The 13,301-nt window shown below is 44.1% G+C and overlaps 1 long non-coding RNA gene across 2 annotated transcripts in view; it reads left to right on the top strand.

The window, feature by feature from the left end:
• The first annotated feature begins 527 nt into the window (after positions 1 to 527).
• Positions 528 to 13,301, top strand: part of LOC135316170 (uncharacterized) — a 79,908-nt gene continuing 67,134 nt past the window's right edge. For both annotated transcript variants that reach the window (XR_010375605.1, XR_010375606.1), the window contains exons 1-3: positions 528 to 792; positions 4,095 to 4,321; positions 9,566 to 9,664. This is a non-coding gene — a long non-coding RNA (uncharacterized LOC135316170). The remainder of the gene's footprint in view (positions 793 to 4,094; positions 4,322 to 9,565; positions 9,665 to 13,301) is intronic.

Raw genomic sequence — 13,301 nt, 5'->3', positions numbered from 1 at the left:
GGAGAAACCATAAGCAAACTGGGAGGTATGTGAGAGAGAGAAGTCATTACAAGGAAGAGGAGAGGGGCAAATGGAGAACAAAGGACTGTGGGGGAAAAGGGTGGGAAGCCAGGAAAAAGGGGAGAATGGAAAACGATGTAAATAGAAAAATGAATGTGGGCAGAGGTGGGAGAAAAGGCAGAGACAAAAGAGGAAATACAAATGCAGTAAATTGTGGAGAGCAAGAGCCCAGTTGGCTGTAGAGTGAATGGGTATTGCTCTGTCCAGAATCAACAGATGTTTAGCACTGAGGACACAGTTGGGGGCCAGGAGCGGGACCAGGTTGTGCTGGTTTTGGCTGGGAAGGGGTTAATTCTCCTCATCGTGGGGGGGGCGGCTGCCTTTCCGGCTTCCCGCGCTCTGCCGCGTGGCGCGGGGCTGGGAGGGGCGGGGCCATGGCGGCGGCAGCTGGCCCCGACTGGCCAATGGCCATGTTCATTCCATACCACGTGACACCGTGACCAGGATATGGAGGGGGGGCAGGCGGCGGCTCGCGGGCGGCTGCGGCGTGGGCGGTTCGTTCCGGCGGTTCGTTCCCCCTCTCCCCTCCCTTCCCCCCTCCCCCGGGGCTTTGCGCCTCTCGTTGTTCTCCTTTCCATTGCATTTCTGTTGTTGTTTCTTTTAATTTTAATTATTAAGTTGTTCTTATCCCAACCCACGAGCGTTACCCTTCGGATTCCCTCCCCCGTGTACCGGTGCGGGAGGGAGCGAGCGGCTGCGTGGGGCTGAGCTGCCGGCTACACCACGACACAGGTGCGTGCAATCTGTTACCTTCCAAAGAGGGCTTTTGATTTACAGCAGTTGAGGATTTACCTCCATAACCAAACCTCCGTCTCATAAAGAACGCACAGCATCACCCCTATTTAGAACACAGCTCCTTGCTACGTCCAGGTCCTGAGGCTGCAGCTTCTCTACAGGTGGAAGTTAATGTTAGTCTCTGCCTCTTCCTTGTCACGCTGCCTCTCTAGGCTGTGACATGAACGTGGCTGAGCCATCTGAGGCGTTCCAACCAAGAGCTTGTGGTATTACCTCCAGAGGCGAAAGAGAACAGACCTCAGTGCAAATTGGACCTCCCTGGTTCTCCCATGAAGCTTTTAAAATGATGGAAAGTTGTTGTTTGTGGGTTTTGTGGTTGGTTTGTTGTCAAAGCCCTGTCAGCTCAGGGGCTCCTGCCCCTGTTCTTAGTAAATCCACTTTATCAGAGTGAATTCAGTTGCATACAAAGATGTTTTTGTTTCAGGAAACACTATGTCTGACAGGTTTATCCTGTCAAGACGGTCCCCTTTTTTGTCTTAAAGACCAGGAACACTTTACAGGATGTATCTTGCAGTAAGAACCTCATTGATTTTCAAGGCTCTTGCAGTATCAAGCAACAGTGGGATCAGTAGATGTCTTCGTACTTGCAAACTGACCAAAAGAAGACATTGAGAGATTTTTTAAAATCCTTGCCTAGTCCCTGTTTTGAGAAAAAAAAAATGAGCTCTGAAATCTGAATGCAAGATGGAGGTGTGAATGCCAAATATGATGGCATCTGAGGGTTTAGTCCTGCATCCAGGGAGTTTGGCTCACTAGACTCTGGCAATCAGGCCAGACTAACCTAATTAATTGCAATCAAAAGCCTATCCCAAAGCCGTGCTGTGATTCCTCAGGGCAGGGGGAAACAGAGCCCCTGTATGGAGAGCTGCCACCCCAGAGCAGGCTGAACATGGGGAGCAAAGGCCACCAATTCAATGGCAGCAATTAAGAAACAGTGACACTCCAGCAGGGCGGGGGTGGTATTTTTCCAGTGGTGCAGGATCACCAGTGCTGAGCACACAGCTCCTGCCCAGCTGCTCCTTGCAGCCCAACGTGAGGGGAAAAAACAAATTATCTCGGGGACAAGCCAATGCCCAGGGTCACCTGCAAGGCAGCAGCCTGCCTCTTAGGACTGCCAAGTAAGCTTTGGGGGAGAGCACATCTCCCCTCTCAGTTGTCCCTTCCACGACTGTCGGCTGAGATCTGGAGGGTTTGCCCACGCCAGCCTGCAGTGAACTAAAATGTGAGCTGTTCAACGCAGCAAATGGAGTGAAACAGGTTAAATTCAGTGCACAAAACTGTTATTATAGCTCAGAGTAGTGGGGACGCCTGTGCCTCCTCAACTGGTGGTGGCACTGGCTGCCCAGCTCTCACCATGCCGCCTTGCCTTTCTGCGATGCCACAGGACTGGGTTTTTCTGGGGTGCAGACAGCAGCCAAAGGCACTGCTTGTAGCAGACAATGCCTTTATATCCGGAGCTCTGGTGACTGCAAAAATGAGAGGAGAGCCTTGCAAAGGGGCTGGCTCAGAGCTGTGAATGCAGCCACCCGGGGCTGAGAGACATCGCCTTCTCCTGGGCGGCAGCGTAAATGCATAAGGAGTGCCATGGTAAATTGTACAACAAAAACAAATTAAATCTGAGTGCCTAAAGCAAAGCACTTAAAACCGTACTTAATGGCCTGATTCCCAGAAGAGTGTAGTCCTTGGACCCAAAAGACTCACTCCAGCACATGACTGTGGCCTTTAGTGCATTTTAAGATGAAGTATTTTAGGATAATTTTCCCAGTGGCTTTGCTAATTTAATTTAGACAGGAGGCGGACATGTGGATCTGTGAACTCACTGGAAGTCAACTGCACTTTATAGTCAGTGAACCTGGCTGTTAATTACCATGAAGTGAAACAGCAGCCGACTCATACCATGTCGTCCTGGCTGCTGGAGCTCTCAGCTCTCCAGTAGAGAGAGAATAAGGTGTGCAGGGGTGCCTGCCCTGCCTGAGCATGGTTGGTGGCCAGGGAGAAAAAGGAGCTGTTGGGAGAGTGCAGAGGGGTCTTGTAGAGACCTGGCAGTGAGTGGCGGCACAGATTGTTCACTAGGTCCCTGCACAAAGACATCCCAAGTGAAAGGAAAGGTGCTCTTCTGTTAGCGTGTAACTTAGCAGCACAAGGTAGCATTTGATGCCATCTGAGGGCTGCATTTTGTTGGCATTTGGTAATCCTTCTGCAGGATTTCACAGAAGCAGGAGGAACAAGGCTGAATTGAAGAGGATTAGCAGGAGTAATTTACAGGCTGGGATGTTATTCAAAGATATTCCTGACATGGGCTAGAACACACTGATCTGTGGTTTTCAGAGCCTCCAATACAAAAGCAATTACCAAGGTCCCAGTCCAGACCACAGGAACTCCAGCGTCTGTTCCCTTTTAGTCACGTTTTGATAGCCAAAGGGTTTTTTTAACACTACTTTTTCGCTATTGTTTAACTGTTATTAGCAGGAGCAGTTTGCTGTTGGACGCTAAAGGGTTTTTTACAAGGTTTCACAGGAACAAGTCAATTGCAATGAAATGCTTGATGGAGAATACTTAAAATGAATTACTTGGACTTCTGATTTAATTTTGGTAATGAAAAAATGTTTTGTTTTGAGAACAGAAAAACACTAGGTTTCCACGTTTTTTTCCAGTATAATTTATATGGATTTTACATTACATTAAGGCATTAATTTTAAATAGCTTGTAGTAGCATAGAGTGCTTCACATTATGGCAATTTGATGGCTCCATATGATTTTTATCTTTTTTTTTTTAATCACAATTTCTCTTTTGTGGGAAAGTTTGAGAACCTAGGCTTCTGTTTCCAATGCAGAAGAGGAATTTCCTGTAAAAATGGAAGTTCACTTTTCTAACTACTGTTACTACCCCAGCAACTCATCCTTCCCCTTCTCAAGATATTCACCATTCTTCTTCGCTCTCTCTGTCTTTAGCATTCCTTCCTCATTCTTCTTTTCTCCTTCCTATCCTTAGTACACTCAGTAAAAATCTCCTGTACTTCAAGGAAAAGAGAAGGTGTAGATATAAACCAGAGTGTAGCAGGAAGGGATGAAACAGGGCTGTGGTCACATCAAGTCTAGATTTTGCTCCAGTGCAATGAATTTTCATGCCCATAGTCCATATATACGCACACACACACAATGTGTATGGGTATATATACATACATGAACATCCAGTCGTGTCTGCAATATCCCTGCTCTGTTCTGTTGCTGCTGTTTAGGTCTGTGATCATGTCACCTGCGAAAGAAAATGGGTGTAAATGGAATATATGAGTAACAAGAGGGAAAGAGAGCAGATGAAGTGAAATAGGAAGTTGAAAGGACAAAGGACAGAATCTCATCTGAAGAGTTGAGAGGAGTGGAGAAGATGTGTGTACGTAGTAGGGGAGCGGGGATGCACGCTCTGGAAGAGTTGCTGATGATGATGACAAAGGAATTATGGTGGCAGGTTTGTTTTTTCCCTTCTAACCCCCGTTCTGGCAGACTCGATGACAATCTCATTTCAGCTAAATTCCTCCGTGTCGTACATCTCAGTTTTTCCATCTCATTTTCTCTCACCTCTCCTATTTCCATTCCATTACACACTGCTTCTCCATCTCTGCAAGACCCCTCTGCACCCTCCCGACAGCTCCATTTTCTCCCTGGCCACCAACCATGCTCAGGCAGTGCAGGCACCCCTGCACACCCTATTCTCTCTCTACTGGAGAGCTGACAGCTGCAGCAGCCTCTCCCTCGCTGCTCATGCAACATGGTGTCTTGCGTTTGCCAACAGTCAGAGAGATCAGATGGGCCCAGGGAAATAAGAAATGGGATAAGGAGGAAAAGTGTAAGTGTGTTGGGAGAGAAACTGCATAAAAAAGACGTTAGACATGTTGTCTAGGTATGTTGGAAGAAGTTTAAATACAAAGTAATTAAAAATCTACAAAGATTAGGCTAGATTAGATTAGCCTATAAGTGAAGCAATATGGGGCACAGACAAAGAAGAGAAAAGGAAGGAGGGGAACTAGCAGAGGAAGAGAACACTCTTCCATTTCATACAAGGAATGTCTTTGCAGTTACTAGGCCCCTTGTATTTTGATACACTTCTTCTGGGGTCAGCAGAGGCTTTGTGAGAGGCACATTCTTTTAAACAGAACCTTTTCTCTCGATGAAATACGGATTTCACAGGGCCATTGCATTTTGCAAGGTTGATTGACTTTTGCAAGTCAAAAGGGGGAAAAAAATCTTAATGCTTCAATCTATCCATTACTTGCGACTACTCAATATCAGTGGAGAGAACACCCGGGAAACTTCTCTGGCTGTCTAGCTAAAAAGGACTGTAACAAGCTTGCTGTCCCCCAGATGGATTGTTTACAGTTTGTCTTCACAAATACATTACATAGCTATTTGAGAACACTAAAATTCAAATATAAACACACACATAAATATAAACATATATACACACACTGTGTATATTTATTCGAACTGTAAATTCTGTGTTTGCTAGCTTCCAGTGATTTCATTGCTTGCACAGATGCAGCTGGGAGCCCTACAGCCTGGCACAGTTCATAACGTTTCCTTTAGGAGAACCCACCCTTGCCAGGAACCTGGGAGCTGATAATACTTTATAAAATTTGTACTGCTCAGGCCCATTCCACCCCCTGACTCTAGACCCTTCAGTCCTAGCGAAAAGGCCAAATACCTTCGCTTGTGCAATACCCATCTCGAAGACCTTGTAAGTGTCTCCTATCCTTCACTAGCAACCGTGGCGGCTGGGCAGCCGCGCTTCATTTCCTGCAGATTTTCAGCTGCTCTGGTATTTATCAAGAGCATCTGTTAAACAATCTGGAGGGGAGCAGTAATGGTGCCATTAGTGCGTGTGTGAGGAGGGAGGTTCTCAGCAGCATGGAGACCAGAAGAGATGAGTCTGTGTGTTGCGTGTTTGGGGGTGTCGTGACCTTGACTTCTTGTTGATGAGTGATGCTGTGTGTCTTGGAGCAGAAATGACAGTGATAATGTTTCTCTGAATAGATGAGTTCTGGTCACCAGGGCTGGAGAGAGATGAAGAGGATGGATCATTAGAGAGGCAGAAACAATCAGCGTCTCAGTGTTGAGTTCTTACAGAGGTACTGTCCCTGAGGGTAGAGGAGAAGCACAAGAAAAGCCATACAGGAGTATAGATCCCCTTTCCCCTAAAGGTCTCATTTTCATATGGAGCCTTTTTTGCCCTCACTGACCCACTGTTGGTACTTTTGGGCTCCATAAAGGGTGAGCGATAGCGTGCACAAGAAACTGAAATCTATCGAGATTATTAGTAACGTGCACAGAGTGTAAATCCCTTTGCAAATAAAGCAGCTCAGCTGGACCTGCAGTGCTCCTGACGTTCACCTGCTGGGCCCTGGCACTACTTTTAAGTTTACAGTCACAGCCTCCACAACCTTCCCAAATTTCTGGTAGCTTCCTGCAAAACCAACATCAAAAATCCAATGTTCTATGTTTGGCTTGATGCACTCTGCAAGGTATTGTGGCACAGCGGTTGCTGTGTAAGAAGCCTCTCTGCCCAGCCGTCAGTACACAAAAATATTAAGGAGACCAGATCTCCTTTCTTTATCAGAAAGGCAGCCCTGATGTGAACATACGGTGCATATTGGTTGTTGAATGGTGTCCAGAGTCCACCAGCAGCAGTTCCGTTCCCGTTCTGAAACAGAACTTGGTTCTAACAATTGTCAAAGTTTTGCCTGGGGCAGATTTATTCTTTATTTTTGATCTATGCATCTGCACACTTATATAGTCCTAATTCATTTCTTCAATGGCCCTTCAAATGTTGTATTTCTGCTTGTCAGGGTGCCTTTTTAATTTTTTTCCCCCGTTATAAATATATAAAACATTTAATGAAGAAATAATGATATTTTCTCATGTCACTGACTATTTTTCCTGTCATCTTTGATGTGCTTGTAATGTGGGCGGACATATTATTTATGACCAGGGAAATTAAATATTATTTCACTTTTTTTTTCTAATGCAATCTGTGTCATCTTCCAGTTCCCAATTTCTTTCCATTAAAGTTATTGTCTTTGCTGTTCCACTCGACCGTTCGCTGTTGGTTTTGTAACAGCGCTGCCAGAAGATGCAGAAAAACATAATGGAGAAAAGAAATGGCATAATTTGCAGAAGATACTTTTCTCATCTCATTTAAATGAAGACAGTTTGTTCCTGAGTGTCAAAAACATCAAGAGCAACAAAAATATGGAAATTGGTAATTTCTTGCACTAGGAATACTTCCAAAGGTTTGGAGATTCTTTCTGATTCTAGCAGCTACGAAAGATGTGTTCAAGCCAAACTTCCAGCATAAAATAACTTAAAACCTCAAATGCTTGAAATCTGGGCCTGAATGTTTTAAGTCTTTGGCCCCAAATTCTTCTCTCATCTGCTGCCAGAATGTCCTCAAAACTGGAACAGGAATCACAATCCCTACAAATTCCTTTATCATTTGGGTGTTACAGAGACAAAATAGAGCTGGACAAGGTGATTGTATGGTGTGTCTGACACAGCCTTTCAGATCTGATCTCTGCTTCGGCACTTTCTGGTCCTTCTATAACAGATGGCATGAGATGAGACCATGGGGCAGGGCCCTTTGTGCTTCCAGCGTCTGCTCCAGCCAGAAGGGACTCATCAGAGGCTCTTGGGTGGGATTTTTCTCACTCAGGACAGGTGGGATTAACCCTCTATCCTGAAATTATCCCATGGTTGGTTTTTTTGGTTTTTTCCCCCCTTTAACCAGGGAAAACAGATGAGTACCTCAGAGCTGATTCATCTCTTCCCTTTGCATTTGTCACTTCTTTTATGATGGGTGGAATTGTCTTTCACGGGTGATGATTCCTCTGTGGACTACAGGGGAAGCCCAGTCAGCTAGCTGATCTTGTCAATCACCCCTAGGCTGTTGGGGAGAATGGGAGTCCATGGGGGAGAAATCCCATCCATCCTTTCTACCTGTCCTATTCCTTTTTCAGCCACAACAGCTACAATACTAGTTTCCTGCAGGAATCAGAGGTGAAGGCTAGCAACCTTGAATGTTGGAGAAATAAAGAGCATCCTGACTAGTTTTATCCCAGAATATTCTTTCCCCATAGCTCGTGTCTTTTTGTATTCCCAGTTGTCCCTCATGCTGCCTGTGTATTCACTAGTGTATTCTGCAGAGGAATTTTCCCCCTGCTTTCTTTTCAGTGTCATGGCTTTGTTTCACGGTTCCCAGCTCCTTCTATGGAAGTCAAACCCAAATAGCCTTATATCATCTTTCTTCTCTTTTTCCTTTTTTTTTTCCCCTCAACAGCTCAGCAAGGCTGCCTGCTAATCTCTTCTTTTGCAAAGATTAGAAACTTAGTTTTTCTCTGACCTTTCTGAACAATCAGGATCTTGGAGTCCCCAAGATGGGTTGCCATTATCTCATTTTTTGGGCTGCTGACAATGATTAAGCAGGACAAAGGATGTGCTCAGAGCTATGGAGTTTTATTCTGCCCTTAGGGAGTACCTGGGAAAAAAAGCAAGCAGAGGGGGAAAGCTCCAGCAAAAAGAAAGGTTTGACCTTTAGAAAACATCCTTGGCTGGTGCTTTCTCACCTTTCCAAATATACATAACTAAGATTTGCAAAAATAGGTCTCTAAGTGCAGACACCTGCCTCTAGACTAATTCCCCAGAGGACTGCTCCCACAGCATGTTCCACTGAAATGAACACTCAGGACTTTAGAAAATGAGGTCACAAACAGAAATGTAATTTTAAACTGTTATTTTTTCTTATGATATATCTAGCTAGCTATCCATCCATCTGTGTGCTATGGTCTTTACAAGTTTTTCTTCAGGTTTAGATTACCTCTGTACAACAGCTCAGAGCAAAGGATGACTAATACTTCTACCACTCACGATCAATCTAACAACAGAGCTGTGGCTCTTCAAGGTGCGATTTCTTTACCAACTCCTGTTTCCAGCAGTTGTTCATCTGCTGCTCGCCTTTCCCAAGGATAAGGAACAACTGTTTTCAGACAGGGCCAGGTGAATTAGCAGCAGGTGAATTACCAGGAGCGGAAAAGCTTTCCCACCCAGCCCAAGGATTTATAGTGCAGTGGTTTGGTTCTGTGGACTCAAAAGTGCAGTGTATATGAAAGAACCTCATGTTTCTCACGTGCTCCTGTCCTCACATAGGCCAAACAACCGACCAAACAAACCAAGAACTGATTTATAATATAATGTTATGGTTCCTTACTCCTACTCATCTTCTCCACTGAAAAAAGGTGGAAACTGAAGTGCATACAAATCACATGAAAAGATCATGACCATAGGTTATCTTAAACAGCTCAGATGGTAGAGGGATATGCATAAAGGGAGCTAGCTGCATACATACTTACATTCACACGTATGTACATGCTGGGATGTCCATGAGGACAGAGACAGAGGGGGAGATTTAGGCTTCTCACACGAGTGTTTTCTTTAGAGCATCTCTGCCAAATGGCTGCAAGGGAAGTGAAGGCAAGGAAGGGAGTCATTAAGAGAAAGTTAAGAAAAGGAAAAAAAAAATCTTTTTTTTTTTTTTTAAATGGGTTAAAGTATGAAGAATGGTCTTTGTGAACAATCCAGTCATTTATCATTATTTCATTGGCATTGTATGAATTATAAATTCTAGACTATAATGGAGTAATATCTCATCTCCTTTCCCCCTCAGTGGGCACTGGATGAATGGCCAGGGGAACCGCGCTTGGACCAGCAACATTCTCCAGAAGAGTCACTGTTCACCTCAAACTGTCTCCTGAATTTCTTTTTAGTAAGTGCATGTTGGTTTTTTAATCACTTTTCCAGATGTTAAAGTTAATGAGAGCTTAGAAAATAGCTTTTATCTTTTTGAAGAAAACTTAAAAAATGTTCTATTTTTTCTTATTTTTCTTTTCGTCTTGAAAATTAGAACAGGTGAGGGGTAGAGAGACGTGGAAAAGGAAAGCTGAAGCCAAGCCATATGGTTTTGCAATTTTTCCAAGGGCTAAGGGGTATGAGTGGACCCAAGCTCTGTTACAGTAGCTCAGCTGGTGGGTGGTAGCATACTAAACTGACGTAACTCACCAACATCCTCTTGGGTGATTTTATACTTGCACAGACACACAAAGCTGCCTATAAAAGAATGGGTTCACAGCTATGATGTAAATGGGATTTGCCCCCTTCAAAACCGGTATTTCAGTTCAGAGATCTCTGATTTTTGGAGTGTTCCTGTTGTACCCACAGAAGGAAAAGAGTTGAACAGGGCACTAAAAGGGTTAAAAAAATAAAAATATTCCTGCTGCAAGAGATGCAAGAAGCTGTGAAATCTGGTTTGAGAGGTAGATAGTGTGGTGTTTACTTAGTAGACTATCAGGATCTATCAGAATCTAACAGTAGCCATAAACATCAATGGATCAGCTTCCATCCATTTTGATTCCAGTTATATTACACTTTGGCTGTGTCGCAGCCAAAATAAGAGGTCCTAAATAGAATAGCTATAATCTCAATATTATTAATTTGGTGGAAACTTTTTTCAATTTTCTTTGTTACATGTTTATTTCCATACCTCGCCACTACTCATGCACAGGTTTCCCTCCCTCTTCCATAGCAGTTTATTGCCTGCTCCCAACTGACCTAGGGAGGTGGAGCCCTAAGCATCTGAGGTTTTGGGAACAGAGGTGTCTGAAGCATTGTATGTGAAGAGCAAAATCCTATTTTAAGAGGAAAATTCCACAGTGTACCATTAGGAATTGCTGTAGAAATATATTTCCCTCTGAGAAATACACTGAGTCTGACTCTCAGTTTATGTCATCCTCTTTCTCAGAGCGAGAAAAAGGTGGGCAGGGGAGGAATGAAGGCCAGGAGCCTTAGCCCAGCTTTGTGATCCTTGAACCCCAGGGCTTTAAAAAAGCCCAACATCTGCATTTGAAGAGGTCATTCTACTCAATCTTCGTTTAAGTATATTGCATTTACACAGAGCTCCAGAGCATATCCACACAGGTGCTGATAAAAGGCTAACAGCAACAGAGAGATTATTTTGTTTGAATCTTAGGTTTTCCAGTAAATACACCTGAATCTAAATCTTGTCCTGTCAGAAGTCAAAGGGCTAAAACTTTTCATCAAGTTAAGGTATTCCCCAAGCAATCTGCATTGAGGGTGCTCTGAAGCAAGAGAATATTGTTGACCCAGACATCACTAAATTCTTTGCTTCCCAAAAGTTCCAGCTGCTGATAAACCTTTGTCCTTTTTCTTTGATTAGCTTTACTCTGGCTATAAATCCTATTTTGTTTTGTGCTGGGGTCTAGCCAAGGAAGTATTTCTATTAACCTGGAGCATCTGAGGAGTAGCTGGCTCTTACTGTTAGGGGATTGCAGGCCTGAGTATCCTGTAAGACTAATATTTTTTATTCTTGAAGCCCCAGTCTAAAAAAGAGGGAGAACCATGTTCTGCAGTTATTTTGCTAGCCTCGAAGCTGGCAGAGTTGTGTGGGCAGGATGTCATTAGCTTAAAGATGGCAGTCATTAGAATTTCCATCTAAGATCTGGTCCCTTCACAGTCTCCATGCCTGTCATCTTTGCTGTGAGCTTTAATTTATCCATTTATATTGTAGGAATATACTCTTGCTACTTTCATTACCCAACTGACTTTAATTAAAAAATCTGTAACACCTCCTGTCTTGGAGGGCTTTGAGTTTGGTATCCTAATGTCAGGGGCCCTTGTAACTGAAGGGAACGGCAGTCAGCCGTAAGAGCAGCAATTTCCATGTAGTGAGACTCAATGGGTTATGCTGCATCACTGTGCAAGGCTCTCATTCGCATTCGTTTGGAGCCACCTGTGAGTCCCTGGATCTTCTGCATGTCTTCAGCCTAAAGGAGGAAAGAGCCTACTTTTACTCCCTGATGCCTTCTGCTCAGTTACAGCATTTATTCTAAGCCTTCCCGCCCTGAGGCTGTGGAGACTTGAAAAGTGCACTGGCTCATTACTGGAGCACCACAGCAAAAAAACCTCTCTCCATCTATGCCTTTTGCCCAGGGTCTGTGACATTCCTCCATATCTCACAGGTGTAAAATGCATACCAAATATGCACAGTGAATGTTAAAACCCCTTGTCCCCAAAGGCAACCTGTGTAGTGACTAATCCCCAGGGGACTCTGGGATTTTAAAATTGGTATATTTTCTACTTTCTGTTATCTCTACTCCCTCTGAGCCTTTTTGTCATGTATTTACTGTCCCTTTACCCCTTTCCCCATGCTAGCTCCCCACTCTGCATAGCCAGTGCCCTTAGCCAGCAGCACTTTATCTGCTTCCAATGTAGCGTGTCCTAGAAAGAATTATAGCATTGCCTTTCTCTCGACAGCTAGGTCATCTCTCAGTAACATACAATAAGCTGTACTTGGGCCAAAGGAAATGGGTTTAGCCTGGCGGGTAATTAATTTTCTCAGGGTTCAGTTTCCCACACTGAAATTGGTCTCCGTCTGATCAATTAGAAGAACATTTCGCAAACGAAACTGATTATGAATCATGGGTTTCAGTTCAGTTGTGGAAAACCTGATACATGACTGTTGGAGCAAAAAGTAGAGGGAAGCTTCAGCCCATTTATCCCAGCTGCTGCTGAGAAGTGAAAACAACACAAACTCATCCCCCTCACTCCTTCAAGGAGAAAAAGGTGCTGAGACTCCACCAGATCACAGCATAGTTCTGAAAATGGTCCTCAGATCTCCTGATCAGTTGTCTCCCTGGACATTCAAGCTTATCCACTGGCCTAACGCTGTCCTGGGGCCGCCCCTCTGAGCACTGGCATAGCTTAACTCTGGCAGATCCTGTTTCTTTTTGCCTCCAGACATGCAAATAAAAAATGAAAAAGAGTTTTAGGATGAGGAGCATCCCCAAGATGTCTTTAATTCGGATGTAATGGTTTTGAACAAGCAAAGGAATGATTTCAGACAGCTGAGGTCTCTATATCTGAGTCAGCTTCTCCTTCCCGTTTTCCTCTGTAGGTAACAGTCACAGAAATGATGGCAGTCTTTTCAGTTGAAATTTAGCTTTTAAGAGAATGACATTTCCATTTGAGCCACGAGCGAGCATATGGGCTCAATGTCACACGGTGGGAACAGATACCCACCGCCCTACTTCAGCAGCACACTCTCCATCTCTCCTGATCTTCTTTCTGCCCCATGTAGCCCCCAACACTAAGCTGGACTGTTAGTTCAGTTGCTGCTCTGCCTTTAAAACATGCCCAATGCTTTATTTTAAAGGAAATAATTAAGTTCCAGTGTTCCAATGAAATTTTGCTGAGAACCCTTTTTTTTCTACTGAAAAAGCGGTGACACTAAACTTTACAGTCATCTCAAGCCTTGAATAGTTTTTCATTTGTGTCAGATTAAGCAAGTTAAAATTCCCTCTCACGGACTCGGCATTTAGAGGTATTAT

This window comes from Phalacrocorax carbo, chromosome 18, assembly GCF_963921805.1.
Source record: "Phalacrocorax carbo chromosome 18, bPhaCar2.1, whole genome shotgun sequence".
NCBI classification, from domain to species: domain Eukaryota; kingdom Metazoa; phylum Chordata; class Aves; order Suliformes; family Phalacrocoracidae; genus Phalacrocorax; species Phalacrocorax carbo.
Note: the sequence above shows the minus strand (reverse complement) of the source record. Positions and strands in the feature narration are given on the sequence as shown.